The 14,430-nt window shown below is 37.7% G+C and overlaps 1 protein-coding gene across 1 annotated transcript in view; it reads left to right on the top strand.

Annotated features, from left to right (window-relative positions):
• Positions 1–14,430, top strand: part of SPATA16 (spermatogenesis associated 16) — a 2,543,770-nt gene that overhangs the window by 1,795,589 nt on the left and 733,751 nt on the right. The gene's annotated exons all lie outside the window — the stretch shown is intronic.

Here is a 14,430-nt window from a genome sequence, read left to right as displayed (position 1 = left end):
TTCAATTACAAAAAACTGAAATTCAGTTTTATCACAATTTTCCTGATGTTTGTATAAAGCATTGTTATCCTTTCTTTTTTTAATGTCATAACCATGCTCATACATTCTTTGCCTCTGTCTCCTTTCGGTTTTGCCAACATAAAAATAATTGCACATAGGGCAATATATACCACCCCAGTGGTGTTGCAATTACCAAAGCCTTTTGTAACAATATGTTTACCCCTGCATTTCAAAAACATAGCGTCACCTTCTTTTATGTTGAAACAGTATGGACAATTACCACATTTACGAGTCCCTTTTTTGTTACTAAAGTACAATCCACTGTTTCCCTCTTCCAAAATGTTCTTAATAGTTTGTCCCTTTCTTTATACATATTTAAAAGGTTTTTCAAATATGTAATTCAAATCTGACAAACTAGCAAATTTGTTCCATTCTTTGGTAATGATCCTCCTAACCAAGTTACTTTCACCATCAAAGGTGGTAACCAAGGCAGACCGGTATCCTTTATCTTGTATTGGGACATCCAATAAATTCTCCTCATTATTAATCGTTTTGAAGATGGGGGAAGTTTTTCCTAAAATCAGGGCAAATCTAGAAATTCTACCCTGCATTACCTCAGTGGTCACAGATGTTAACAAATCACTGGGATAACCTCTTGCCTTGAACATATCATTAATAAAATCACATTCACTTACATAATCGTCATCTTCAGAAGTCATCCTACTAGCTCGCACCAACTGACCTTTAATAATTGCCATTTTTTGATAGGGTGGGTGAGAGCTGGTGTAATGTAAATAGGCATTAGAGAATGTCTCTTTTCCAAAAACGTTTGATTTAAAACCATTACCGTGTCTCTGAATGTTAACATCTAGAAAACATAAAATAGGTTTCATCAATTCTATAAGTAAACTTTAAAAAATTTGTTGTGTTGGAAATATAATCATAAAAATCCACAAATATTTCAACAGATAACTATTCCAAAAAAGACACACATCATCCAAGAAACGCCAATAAAAATCCCAGTAATGTTTAAAATAAGAATTAAAAGCAAATCTTTCTTCCCAGTACAATAAAATGATATTAGTGTATTTGAGTGCACAATGTGCACTAATAGTGACTCGTTTTGTTTGTCTAAAATATTCCGCCTGGAAAAAAATAAAATTGTTGTTTAAAATTAAATCCATTAAAATTAAAAATGTACGAAACGCTTCAAAAGTAACATTAGACCTGCTTTCTAAAAATTCTTCAAACCATGCCAGACCTATGTCATGTGGAATACATGTAAATAAATCCACTAAGTCCAGTGTAATAAAACTTGATGTGTTTCCTTGGTTTGAATCCTTTAACACATTGGGATGATCCATCACTAACTTCTTAAGATGGACATCTACATATTCAGCCAAGGGGGCAGTGATAGAACCTTGAGCCGAGACAATGGGCCTAAGTGGAGGGTCCACAATATTTTTGTGGACCTTAGGTATACCAAAAATTGAGGGTACTTTTGGTTTTTCAATGTGTAAGTAATTATAAGTTTCTAAATCAATAAGCCCCTCAATAAATAATTTAAGCAAAGGGCAAGTTGTTTTGTGAGCAATATGAATCTTGGTCAAAAGACTCTCTCATAAGTAAATTCATCATTTAACAGTTCAAACATCTTTGCTTCATAATTGATCTGATCCATAAATACAACCCCACCCCCCCTTGTCAGGCTTCATAATTCTAAGTTTTTTTATCTTTCTTGCAGGCTTTTCTTCCTTAGAAAGATTTGAAGTGACGTTGTTGTACCTAAGCTGGCCTCCTGAGTTCTTTTTCGACCATAACTTCAACATTTTTAAGTTGGGGGTGCAGGGGTGGGTTAAAAGTGCTCTTTTTGGTTAAGTCCAATGTATTCCTTCTTACATTACCATTAAAAAAGTCTCTAAATTATTTTGCCTTATAAATAATTTTAAATCCACAAGTAAATTCACTATGTTTGCCTTGACTCTGGGAATAAAATTAAAACCTTTAGTAAATACTGCAGCCCCCCAAAGCAAAAACCCAGCATCCATGCTGCCTGAAACTCAAAAACACCATAGCTCCACCAACTGAGAGGAATTAAACCCCCAGCCAAACACTCAGCGAATCAAGGAACTGTGTGGATACTGCAGCCAGGAGTGCCCCACTCAGGGTGTGGTGGCTCCACCATGTGCTCCACCGACCCTGGCACTGTGGTCCCACTTCTGTCTAGCGGTTATCGCACCGAGCCCTGGAGGCCTGACGGGGAATTTGAAGAACTTGGATTAGCTAAACTTTATTGGAGGAACATTGGGAGATCATAACTGGCAGATCATGCCTTTTAAACTTGGACTTCACATTTAAACACTTCTGACTTTTTTCGAAATGGGTCCCAAAGCCATTGATGGGGAAAGGCACAAACATTTTCACCCCTCATCCTGGAACCTCACTTTCCATATCACACCTCGATCATTCATAAAAAACTCATCACAATCATGTTAACCCATACATCACAAGATGGTTGCAAACTGGCTGAGTGGTTTACATCACAAGATGGGTTGCTGGATCGCCAGAGTCAGACGACCACAGAGTCACTCAGGGTTGTCCCGGCCAGAGCCTCAGGTTGGCATTCACTTTCTTTGGCCACTCAACTCTTCTCCTGGGCCCACATGGTTTTCTGAGGTGCAAGCAAACACAGGAGGTATGAAGTGACAAAGCCTACAGCACAGTTAAAACTCATCTGACACAGACAATAATCAAAAAGGGTCTAACGGATAAGCCCTCCCAGAAATGCGAACAGAAAATGATAAAAATGCAAAAATGGAAAAGTCATATAAATCAAAAAACAAGTGGTTACCAAAAAGGAAACAAAGGTTACAGCTGACCACAGAAGGCAATCCACTGAGCACAGAAGAAGTTATAGGAGACTCTCATTAGTCCAGGTTAGTAGTGCGAAGCTAAAGTTAATTAGCACCTTTTACATGAGGACCACTTCTATCATGAAGGATGATCAAGATCACCTTCTCATTCAAGGATTCTAGTCCACATCCCTCATCAGACCAATCAGACCATGTAGTGCAATGATGGCCCACATCTGACCCGACACTTGCAGCAGCTGGAGAGCTGGAAAAGTTCCTCACCAAAACCAAAAGGGTCTCAAAAATCTATCTATGCTGCCCGACTGAAAGAACTCAGCTCTATTCAGTAAACTTCAGCCTGCTAACAGAGGTGACCTTTGCCTAACATACATAACATTGTCATACCCAGATTTGATGAATAATAATCCTCAAAAATCTAGATCCATCAGAGCCACAAGGCGGAGACTTAAACCTCGAGGCTATTAATAGGTGGGTGGGGAGTGGGGGGATAGATTCATCACCCAAAGACTCCCTATGCTGTGGAACAGAAGAATCCCAGTACATGTGAGGCAGAGCACCTGCTGAATCAAGACAAAATGATGCCACCAATGGATGATATACCAGATATACCCAGGGATTACCTCAGTGTCACTGCTTTCGAAGCACAGCAAAATAATAGTTCCCCATACTACCAAAGGGGGGGTGGCGTACAGCCCCAAAGCGATAGGGCTTGCTTATATAATGCCCCTCGGGCAGATAGCCTAGTATGAACCTATGAACCTATGAACCTAAATAAACTAAAATGTCTTTTGGAAATAAAAGTAGCTGTATAATTAAATATTTTAAAACCTTTATAACAAGATATACAATCATTAACTATAATTTCTTCGGAGGAGATTATTTCCAAAATGTTTTCTGAACTCTCTGATTCTGGTGGACATACTTGTAGTCCACCAGATCCTTGTTTTTGAGTCTTTCTGATCTCCTCGGGAAAGGGAACTCTAAAGGGTCATATACATCAAAACTCTCAGAATGATTTTCATTAAATAAATTATCATGTCCATTATCTCTATCACCCCTGTACAGATGGGGTCTAAAATATGTGTTACACCCTGTATTTTTGGGTTTAGGGTAATGTGCACTACAGTTGTACTCCTTAATGTCCCTTTCTATCTTTCTAAATTTTCTTTCATGTACTTTAATACATTTCAGTTCAACATTTTTAAGCATATCATAGTATTTGACTTTTTCACATTCAGTGCCAAGCATCAAATCACTAACAATTTTGTTATTTATAGTCTCTATCTGGGAAAACATTTTGTCCATTTCCAGTTCTTTATTTCTTATTATAGCCTTCATGATTTCCATGCCACACTTGTCAAATGTACTTATCAAATATTTGTGGAAATCCAAACCTTCTACCACATTGTTGGGGTATTTGCACACCCGTAAACCTTTCAGAATAATGTTTAATTGCAAGCAGTGTTTTAAATAAACGTTGTCCAATTCCCATGCTTTAAATTTAAAAAGCATGTTGTCCAAGTCTGAAATTAAAGTGGAATAACTACCACTAAAATTATTAGGTTGAGGTATGGGTAAATGTTTAAAATCTAGTTTGAGATCAAGAATATCTTTAAATTGGTTGAAAGTACCTGTTTTGTTCAAATTCGATACACCAGCTGTCGCTCCACTAGGTCCGCTGTTTTCGTTCACTGGTGTCGTTTTAGCAACTCGAGTACCACTTGTAAACAAAGAAATACTAGGTAATCCATCCAAGCTGCTAGGTCGAGGCTGGCTAATCTGCCCACGCATAGAACAATAAGTCTGGTTCCTTCATTCGAAGCTGAACCTAAAAGCCCCTCTTGGTTGCAGGGGATGGAAGAAATCAGTGTTTGCGTCAAGGGCATCAGTAGACTCACTAACTGCAATATCTGCCCTATGAGCTTACGTAGCTCACCTAGTTAATTTCCTTTAACTGTTTCAGATGAAGAAATGTCCGATAAAGCCGGGGATTCCATGACCACAAAATAAAACTAGTAATGCAAAGTAGTGGTCTCAATGCCAAGCCAAAAATAACTAGTAAACCAAGAATAAGGCACAGAGAACCCAGCTAAAGGACAAAACTCACTTTAATCCAAACATGTAACAAATGAGAAAGCACTAACGCTGTATAACCAGTTCCTCATGCGTTTTCGTCAAAAAAACAACTTCATCCGATAAACTTGACCTCACTAAACACTTACATGAATAACCTAACCAGTTTGAATAAACCAATGAAAAACAACTTGCATTAAGTAGATGTGAAACAATCAATCCTTAAAGACATAAATTAAATTTAAAACAGTTTTAAATACATTAAAATATATGTATATATGTAAAGATATATATACCTATATAATAAAACATAAAATTGAAGTGAAATACTGAAATTCCTTAAAATATATAAAAGAAGAAAATTGGAATTTAAAAAACAATAATAAAGTGCAATGAACAATAGAGTAGTATCACCATCTGGTGGAATAATTACACATTAAAAATAAAATTAATTAATATTCTGAAAAAGGATACATGACCCTCAAAAATGACATTAAATTGATGAATATATAAATATTTAAATATAAAAGAATGAAAAAAAGTTTGTATAGATCTAAAATATGTAAAAGTTGAACCATAAACAAGTATTATAATTTGGCAGACCTTAATTTCAGAACAGGTTTTATGGATAACATTTCGTTAAGACCAGGGGGAGTACTGGCATCCAAGACAATTTGCCAGTAGAACTCCCTGTATTCCAGGCGTGTCTCCCATGGACCTCCCCTAGGATCTAAGGGAACAACTTCAATTACAAAAAACTGAAATTCAGCTTTATCACAATTTTCCTGATGTTTGTATAAAGCATTGTTATCCTTTCTTTTTCTAATGTCATAACCATGCTCATACATTCTCTCCTTTCGGTTTTGCCAACATAAAAAGAATCACACATAGGGCAATATATACAACCCCAGCGGTGTTGCAATTAGCAAAGCCTTTTGTGACAATATGTTTACCCCTGCTTTTCAAAAAAATAGCGTCACCTTCTTTTATGTTGAAACAGTATGGACAATTACCATATTTACGAGTCCCTTTTTTGTTACTAAAAGTACAATCCACTGTTTGCCCCTTCCAAAATGTTCTTAGTATTTCGTCCCTTTCTATAGTCACATTTAAAAGGTTTTTCAAATGTGTAATTCAAATCTGACAAACTAACAAATTTGTTCCATTCTTTGGTAACGATCCTCTTAACCAAGTTACTTTCACTATCAAAGGTGGTAACCAAGGCAGACTGGTATCCTTTATCTTGTATTGGGACATCCAATAAATTCTCCTCATTATTAATCGTTTCGTATTAAAGGATGTTTAAGGATTCATGGGACTTTATAAGACATATTCATAACTCTAAACAAGAAAACACATCAAGTTTTATTACACTGGACGTAGTGGATTTATTTACATTTATTCCACATGACATAGGTCTGGCATGGTTTGATGAATTTTTAGAAAGCAGGTCTAATGTTTCTTTTAAAGTGTTTTGTACATGTTTAATTTTAATGGATTTAATTTTGAACAACAATTTTATTTTTTTCCAGGGGGAATATTTTAGACAAACAAAAGGAGTGGCTATGGGTGCACATTGTGCACCCACATACGCTAATATTATTTTATTGTACTGGGAAGAAAGATTTGTTTTTAATTCTGATTTTCAACATTACTGGAATTTTTATGGGCGTTTTTTTGGATGATGTGTGTCTTTTTTGGAATAGTTCTGTTGAAAAATTTGTGGATTTTTCTGATTATATTTCCAACACAACAAATTCTTTAAGGTTTACTTATAAAATTGATGAAATTGATTTATGTTTTCTAGATGTTAACATTCAGAGACATGGTAATGGTTTTAAATTAAAAGTTTTTAGAAAAGAGACATTCTCTAATGCCTATTTACATTACACCAGCTCTCACCCACCCTATCAAAAAAGGGCAATTAAAGGTCAGTTGGTGCGAGCTAGTAGAATGACTTCTGAAGACAATGATTTTGTAAGTGAATGTGATTTTATTAATGATATGTTCAAGGCAAGAGGTTATCCCAGTGATTTATTAACATCTCTGACCACTGAGGTAATGGAGGGTAGAATTTCTAGATTTGTCCCGATTTTAGGAAAAACTTCCCCCATTTCTGAAATGATTAATAATGAGGAGAATACTGGATGTCCCAATACAAGATAAAGGATACCAGTCTGCCATGGTTACCATCTTTCATGGTGAAAGTACTTGGTAAGGAGGATCGTTACCAAAGAATGGAACAAATTCCATCCCAGGTGGGTCCCTGGAAGACCCTAATGAATGAATGTTGAACAGGGAGGTGTTCCTGGACATAGTCCACAAATGGAATATTCCACAATTAGACATCTGATTCCATTCACGGCACACAGCTGTGGCTGTTTTGTTCCTGAATTCCTTGTCCCCAGGCCTGGAGGACAGATGCCATGTCTTTTTCATGAGAGGGGAAGTTTATTTATGCCTTCCCTCCACCACACCTAATCTTGTAGTTTTCATTAAAGGCCTAAAAAGACAGACTGAAAATGTTGCTGGTGGCTCCCTTTTGGGTCAGACAAATTGGTTTCCCCTTCCTCACCATCTTGCCAGAGGTCATCATCACAGGTTTACCCCACAGAGTGGACTTGCTGACACAGAAAAAAGGTTCTTTGCATCATCCTAACTTGCTAGCCCTCATTCTGACTCTCTGGATGATAGAATTTTAATCCCTTTTAGACATCATTTTTTTAGAGCATGCTCCAGGTGCTAAAGGAGGTGAGGAAACCTACCACTAAAATATCTTCTATGTAATATTAAAAAAGTTTTTCAATCTGGTGTCATAAAAACAAAGAGAACTCCATGCCCTAATGGCCTCTCCTGCTTTCCTTATTTTCCATAAGGATAGGGTATCTCTTAGGGTCAGTTGTTCCTTTATGCTTAGTGTGGTCTATGAGTTATCTCTCAGCTGTGCTGTTAGTCATTCTACTTTCTTTCCAAATGCTCAGAACAAATGTGAAAGACTTGTATGCTCCCTGGATGTGCATAATTCTGTTTAGACAAGACAAAAGACATCAGGAAGATGGATCAGCTGTTTGTTTCTTTCCAGGAAACTGAATTGGGTAAACCTATCTCCAAGATTGTTAGCTGGCTTTCAAATTCTATTTCTTTTTGTTATTCCCATCATGGCGAATTCTTATCCTCTCGGGTTAAGGTCCATTTCACTAGAGCAGTTTCTTCCTCTGGAGCCTTTTATAAAGGAATTGTTGCCAGGATTATTTTAGAAGTAGCCGCTTCATAACACTTTCACAAACTGCTACAGAGTAAGATGTCTTCTGTCGATCTACACCTTCTTTTGCTAGATCTGTGCTATCTGGATTGATTAATTAATTGATTGACAGCTCCCCAATTCCCGGTGTATCCTCCCTTTCTAAGTGATTTTTTTTTAAATTACCCAATATTATTGGAACATTGCAACAGTGATCTTAGGAAAGGCATAGTACAGTGATACAGTTGTGTAAGAACTTACCATAACAATAGATGTCCTACTGAGCACTCTTGTAGCATTACTTCCCAGCCCCCTTCCTCCTTTTTTCTAATATTTATCTTCCTAATAGTCATGTACTTAGGAGGAACTCTTAGCTGACCTTAATCTTTTTGCTAGTTCTTTTCCTAAGGTGTCTCCAGGTCTCCTGGCTTAGAGACAGTCTGAGGATCTTACTCTCATATGTCTGCTTATGTACTGTTATGCCCATGGGCTTAGATTATACATGGGCATAACAGTACATAAGCAGACATCAGTTAACCTTGGCAAGATAACCCAGTAGTATTGGAATACTGCAGCACTGATCGGTAGGACATCTACTGTTATGGTTAATTTCTTACACAACTGCATACAACTCCACCATCACATAAATAAAGTATGTCGGAAGGATAGATTTATAATCAAGTAGTTAACCCATGTCTGGAAGATATTCACTTTGCATGTAAAACAGAATGACACCGTCACATCTTTAAAGAACAACTTGAATTCCCAGATGGGTATACACATATTCACTAAAGGACTGACATATGCTGCCTTCCTGGAAATGGTAGCGACTATCAGCAAGGCTGAAATGGTCTGTTGACATATTGGCCTTGTAACTCACATTAGCTTGTCAGACAGAGTTCCAGGCTCTGTGCTATTCAGCCCCTGCATTTACAGACAGGATTGTGGCTGGATTGTCACCATTAAGTCAGATACTATCATCCTTCTATCATGGAAAAGAGGGGATTACTCTCTACAGATGAAGTGGAAGCACCACCAGTCAGATATGAAGAGTTTGTATAACTCAGACTCTTGTTCATGAGTGAAGGTAGAGGAGAATGAGGGCTAACCAGTAGACAGACACAGTGGTGGCAGTTCTACAGGCAAAATCTAAGAGTGTGGTAAGGAACTGAAAGATGAGTCATAAGACAGAGCTCTCAGTTTACCACTTAATATGCATGTGTCCATGACATTGTTTTTTTTTTATTATTTTTTGATAGTGAATGAAAAAATGAGGTTGCAGATACAGGTAGCACAAATCAAGCCCATTCACATGGTAGCAAGGCTCACTGTCTCTGGTACACTAAGTGACTAAAGTGATTATCAGCATAGGATGACATCAAGATACAGCACCTGTGCTTCCATGTTGAGAAGAATTAATTGAGACTGTTAGCTTCGTATATTGTTGTAAACTGTTGTCACCACCTTGACATAATAGCATCTTTTCTTGTTAGAGGGAACTTCCTAGCATGCTACTTTGAGCTGGTTAAATGACACAAACTGACCTTCTATAGCTTTTTGAACATTTTGAAACTAAGTGCAGAAATCCACTTTTTATCTACATCATATTTTAAAATGTTATTACTGAGCTAATTCCTCACCAGAGGAACACCTGAACTTACCCTGCTGGAAGCCTCCAAAAGATAGTCCCAACTAAGAAATAACCTACCAGTTCCCCAAGAGACTATTCCTTTCTTAAAAGGCAGTGAAACCTTGTGTTCCTGCACTAAACACCTGAACTTACCCTGCTGGAAGCCTCCAAAAGATAGTCTTAACTAATAAATAACCTACCTGCTGCCCAAGAGACAATTCCTTTCTTAAAAGGCAGTGAAAGTATGTATTGTTACTGCTACAAGTGATGTAATGCTTTTAATGTAGAGTAAACTGTAATACTTTTAATGTATCAAAGACTCTGCTAGGTTAGGCAAGCTTCCAAGTCGGGCTAGCCAGCAGCCAACCCCCCCATTTATCACTTATCTTTATATTAGCCCTATTATCAGCACATATTCTCTACTCACTAACTGGATTATCTCCCCTCTCCCTTAACCTGCTATCCTCTGTAGGAGACCTATTTGTTGCAATAAAGTGACTGGCCACTAGGTGGCGCTTAACTGTCAGCTTACTGTTCACTAATCTCCCTCTCCGATTCTTTACCATATCTCTCTAACTCTGTTCTCAGTTTTCTACAGACTTACTCTTTCACCATCTCTCCTGTGTCCAATTTATCTTTATTCACATTCTACTCCTCTGTCATCCTGACTCTCCTCTTACCAGCCTCTGAACTTTCTTCTATAATTCTCTCACTCTCAGACTTACCTGCTGAACTGTCATACCTCACAGATTGTCATCCTCGACAGTCTTCTCTCTTGTCTCTACCTGCTCCGTTCGCCCTGCGGGCTCACTCTGCTCCCCTACCCTGCCCCCATTTCCCACCTGCCCCCAGTGGTCCTACCTTTATTCCTCTTAAGACACACCCCCACTAAACCTACTCCAATCTGCTTAGTCACATCATTAGCATTCCCACCCCCATTCACTCAATACACCCTCCTTAGTTTAATTACCACACCCTCTATCCTATCTTATTCCTGCTTATAATATCTAACTCCCATTTCACTCCCACCTTACATACCAATATAATGTCCACATCACTAATCCCTTACCAAGTACAACTTCTAATCTTAGTCTCACTCCTACCCCCTCTAACCACTACCTATATCCTAACCTCCTATGAACAACCTCTTAACTACACCCTTCTCTTCCCTTCCAAACACACACTAACAGAAACCCTACCTTTCTCTCCATACTTCCTAAACATCATTTGTAAACCCAGCTACCTACTTGCCAAATATCACAGACTATCACATATTAAATACATCAACCTAAAACCTAGAAAATTCCTTGACTACTATTATAAGCCTCTCCAGCCTAAACACTTAACACTCCTCCTCTCCTTACTAGATGGGGACATTCATCCTAACCCTGAACCAAACTATACATGTAACACTACAAACTGCAGTCAACACAATACTTGTACCCTGTCACCTACCAAACTTCCCAACTCACTCTCCATAGCACATCTTAATATATGTAGTATTTGCAATAAAATCACACAAGTCCATGCCCTCCTAGATGTCCACCTATTTGACATCCTATGTTTATCTGAAACATGGCTAAAACCTACCATTAAAGACAATGAAATCACCCCACCTGGCTACAGTATCATTAGACTGGACCGTACAGCTAAAAAGGGAGGAGGGGTAGCAATCCTCTATAAAGCAGAACTGCAAGTCAGCACTGCAAATCTTAACCTTCCTTTGGACAATAGTACTGAAATAATCATCTCTAAACTTCAGGTCAACGCTCATAAAGCCATAAATATCATCTGTATTTATCTTCCACCAAGTAATAACATTAGTACACTTGAGTATATCTTTAACTGGCTAGCTACCAATCTTCCACAAGAAACCATAGTCCTAGGAGACTTTAATATAGATTGGAATTCCTGCAATAGTATAAACCCTACCACCCATATCAACTTATATGGCTTCTCACAAACTATTTACTCCCCTACAAGAACTAACAGACTCAACAACAAAGAAAGTACCTTGGACTGGATACTTACTAATACCCCTCAACAAACCTATATAGCAGGAACCCGTCCTGATGACCTAAGTGACCATTCACTAACTATTATTATTAGACATAAAACCAACTTAACCCTCCCTAACACTTTCAGAACAGTACGCTCTAAAAAGCAATTCAACCCAGAACGTTTCCAAATGGAACTTAAACAATGCAATTGGTCACCATTAAAATCTCTCCCTCTAAATGAAGCAGTTGAATACTTCAGTTCTACATTCTTATCTATCCTTGACCACCATGCCCCATTACATTCTATTAGAAACAAAGCTAAACCTGCCCCTTGGCTCACCAATAATACTAGGCAAAAAATCCATCTTAGAAACAAGTCCTGGTCAAAATGGCGTAACACTAAGAATTCCATTGATCACCAAACCTTTAGGGAAAACAGAAATAATACAAAAAAGCCATCCTGATAGACAAAAAGAACTTTTTTCGCCAGTTACAGCAAACCTCCCACAAAGAACCTCGTAAATTTTGGACTAGCATTAACAAACTTCTAAACCCAGGCCAAACTTTCACACCTAACCCACAAGGCTCTAACCCTGAGAATCCCTTACAAACAGCTAATGCCTTTAATGCTTTCTTCACAGACACCATCCAAACTCTTGCTACCCGCCTATCTCCTGATACCTCTAACCTGCCTACTTCTACTGCATACCCACCCCCATCATTTAAGTTACAACCTGTATCTACCTCCTTTATTTGTTTACTTCTCCAGAAATTAAAACCTACCACCCCCTCAGCTGAAAAACTCCCAGCAGAATTCCTGCAAAAAGGAGCTAAAGCTATTGCCTATCCCATTTCCATTCTAATAAATAGAACCATAACTGAAGGAACTATCCCATCCATCTGGAAAATGTCTCATATCATCCCACTACATAAAGGTGGGAACTCCAATGACTTCTCTAACTTTCGTCCCATAGCACTACTATCCCCTCTTGCAAAAATTATGGAAAAGTGTATCCATAACCAACTACATAACCACCTACTCCATAACAACCTACTCGCCAACTGTCAACATGGATTTAGACCTTCCCACAGTACCACCACAGCCCTGCTATCCTTCACAAACTGTTTCAACAAATTCCCCAATAACAATATTCTGTCCTGTGCACTCTTTATTGATTTATCTAAAGCTTTTGGCATGGTTAATCACCAACTCCTCCTATTTATACTAAAATCTCTTTCACTCGATCCTATGTCTGTGAACTGGTTTACATCCTACCTAGAAAACCAACAGGCTGTTCTCTGGCAAAATAAACTATCTAATCTCCTTCCTATCTCCCTCGGGGTCCCCCAGGGCTCCATATTAGGCCCACTCCTATTTTCCATTTATATTAATGACCTGCAATCAGCTATTCCACACACCACTTGTATTCATTATGCAGATGACTCTACTATTATCTGCTCAGCCACTTCTCAAACTAGACTGCAGTCTATTACCCAAAAAGCTTTCAACTCTGTAAAATAATGGTTCTCACACCGCTGCCTTCTCTTAAATCCCAAAAAAACTAAACGCTTACTCTTTACACCAACGCGTAAGTCTACCCCTTTACATTTCACTCTTACATCTAACAATGGAACTCTTATCTCTCCTGACCCAACCACTAAACTATTAGGAATAACAATTGACAACTCACATTAACACCACAATAAAAATAGTTAACAAAAAACTAGGATCCCTTTATAGAATCAAACCCTTTCTTACACCACTAGCTAGAACCGCTATAGCCAGAACCCACCTAATCTCCACTCTACTCTATGCGTCTCCTATATATACCAATCTTTCTAAAAATAACCTCAACAAATTAGCTATATCCTATAATAATATTGCTAGATTTGCCACAGGTTCTCCATTTAGACCCCATCACTGTTTGAACCTAAAACAACTAGACTGGCTAGAATTTCTTAACCAACTTCAATTACAGCAGCTCACAATAGCCCACAAGACCTTGTTACAACCCAACAGCACACCTATATTTTCTAGCCTCATAACACCCTATAATAATCTCAAGAATCTACGCTCCTCAAACAAACTGCTGATCAAAACTACCAAATCCAACAACTCTGCAGATGAATCCTTGTTCTCTAACTCCGTTGGGAAACTATGGAACAAACTACCCTCTGAAATCACATCAGACTTCTCTTTTACTTTTTAAAAGGAATCTAAAACTATATCTCAATAAACACTGGCTATGCTCCTGTACTAACCCTGACTAACTTTTCTCCTGTTACTACTTTTCTTTCTAAACTATACCCTCTATTATCTTCCCTTCATAGTCTCACCATTTTATATTATTGCATACAAATTTGCATATATGTAATAACTATGGCTATTATAATTTGAAAAAAAAAAATTTTTGTTTTTTTTTTGTACACACTAAAGTTTTTATGTAATCCTTCCTGTTTTTATAATATATGTCACAACTTTTAGATTAATTGTATAAGTTTTACTTGGAGCTTTTCTCCCCGGGCCTCTACTGAAAATGGACATGTATCCAGCTAGACTAGCCCGGTCAACAAATGTAAAATAAATAAATAAAAATAAATTTGTGGATGTAT

This window comes from Protopterus annectens, chromosome 4.part1, assembly GCF_019279795.1.
Source record: "Protopterus annectens isolate FY-2018-M chromosome 4.part1, PAN1.0, whole genome shotgun sequence".
Classification (NCBI taxonomy): Eukaryota; Metazoa; Chordata; order Ceratodontiformes; family Protopteridae; genus Protopterus; species Protopterus annectens.
Note: the sequence above shows the minus strand (reverse complement) of the source record. Positions and strands in the feature narration are given on the sequence as shown.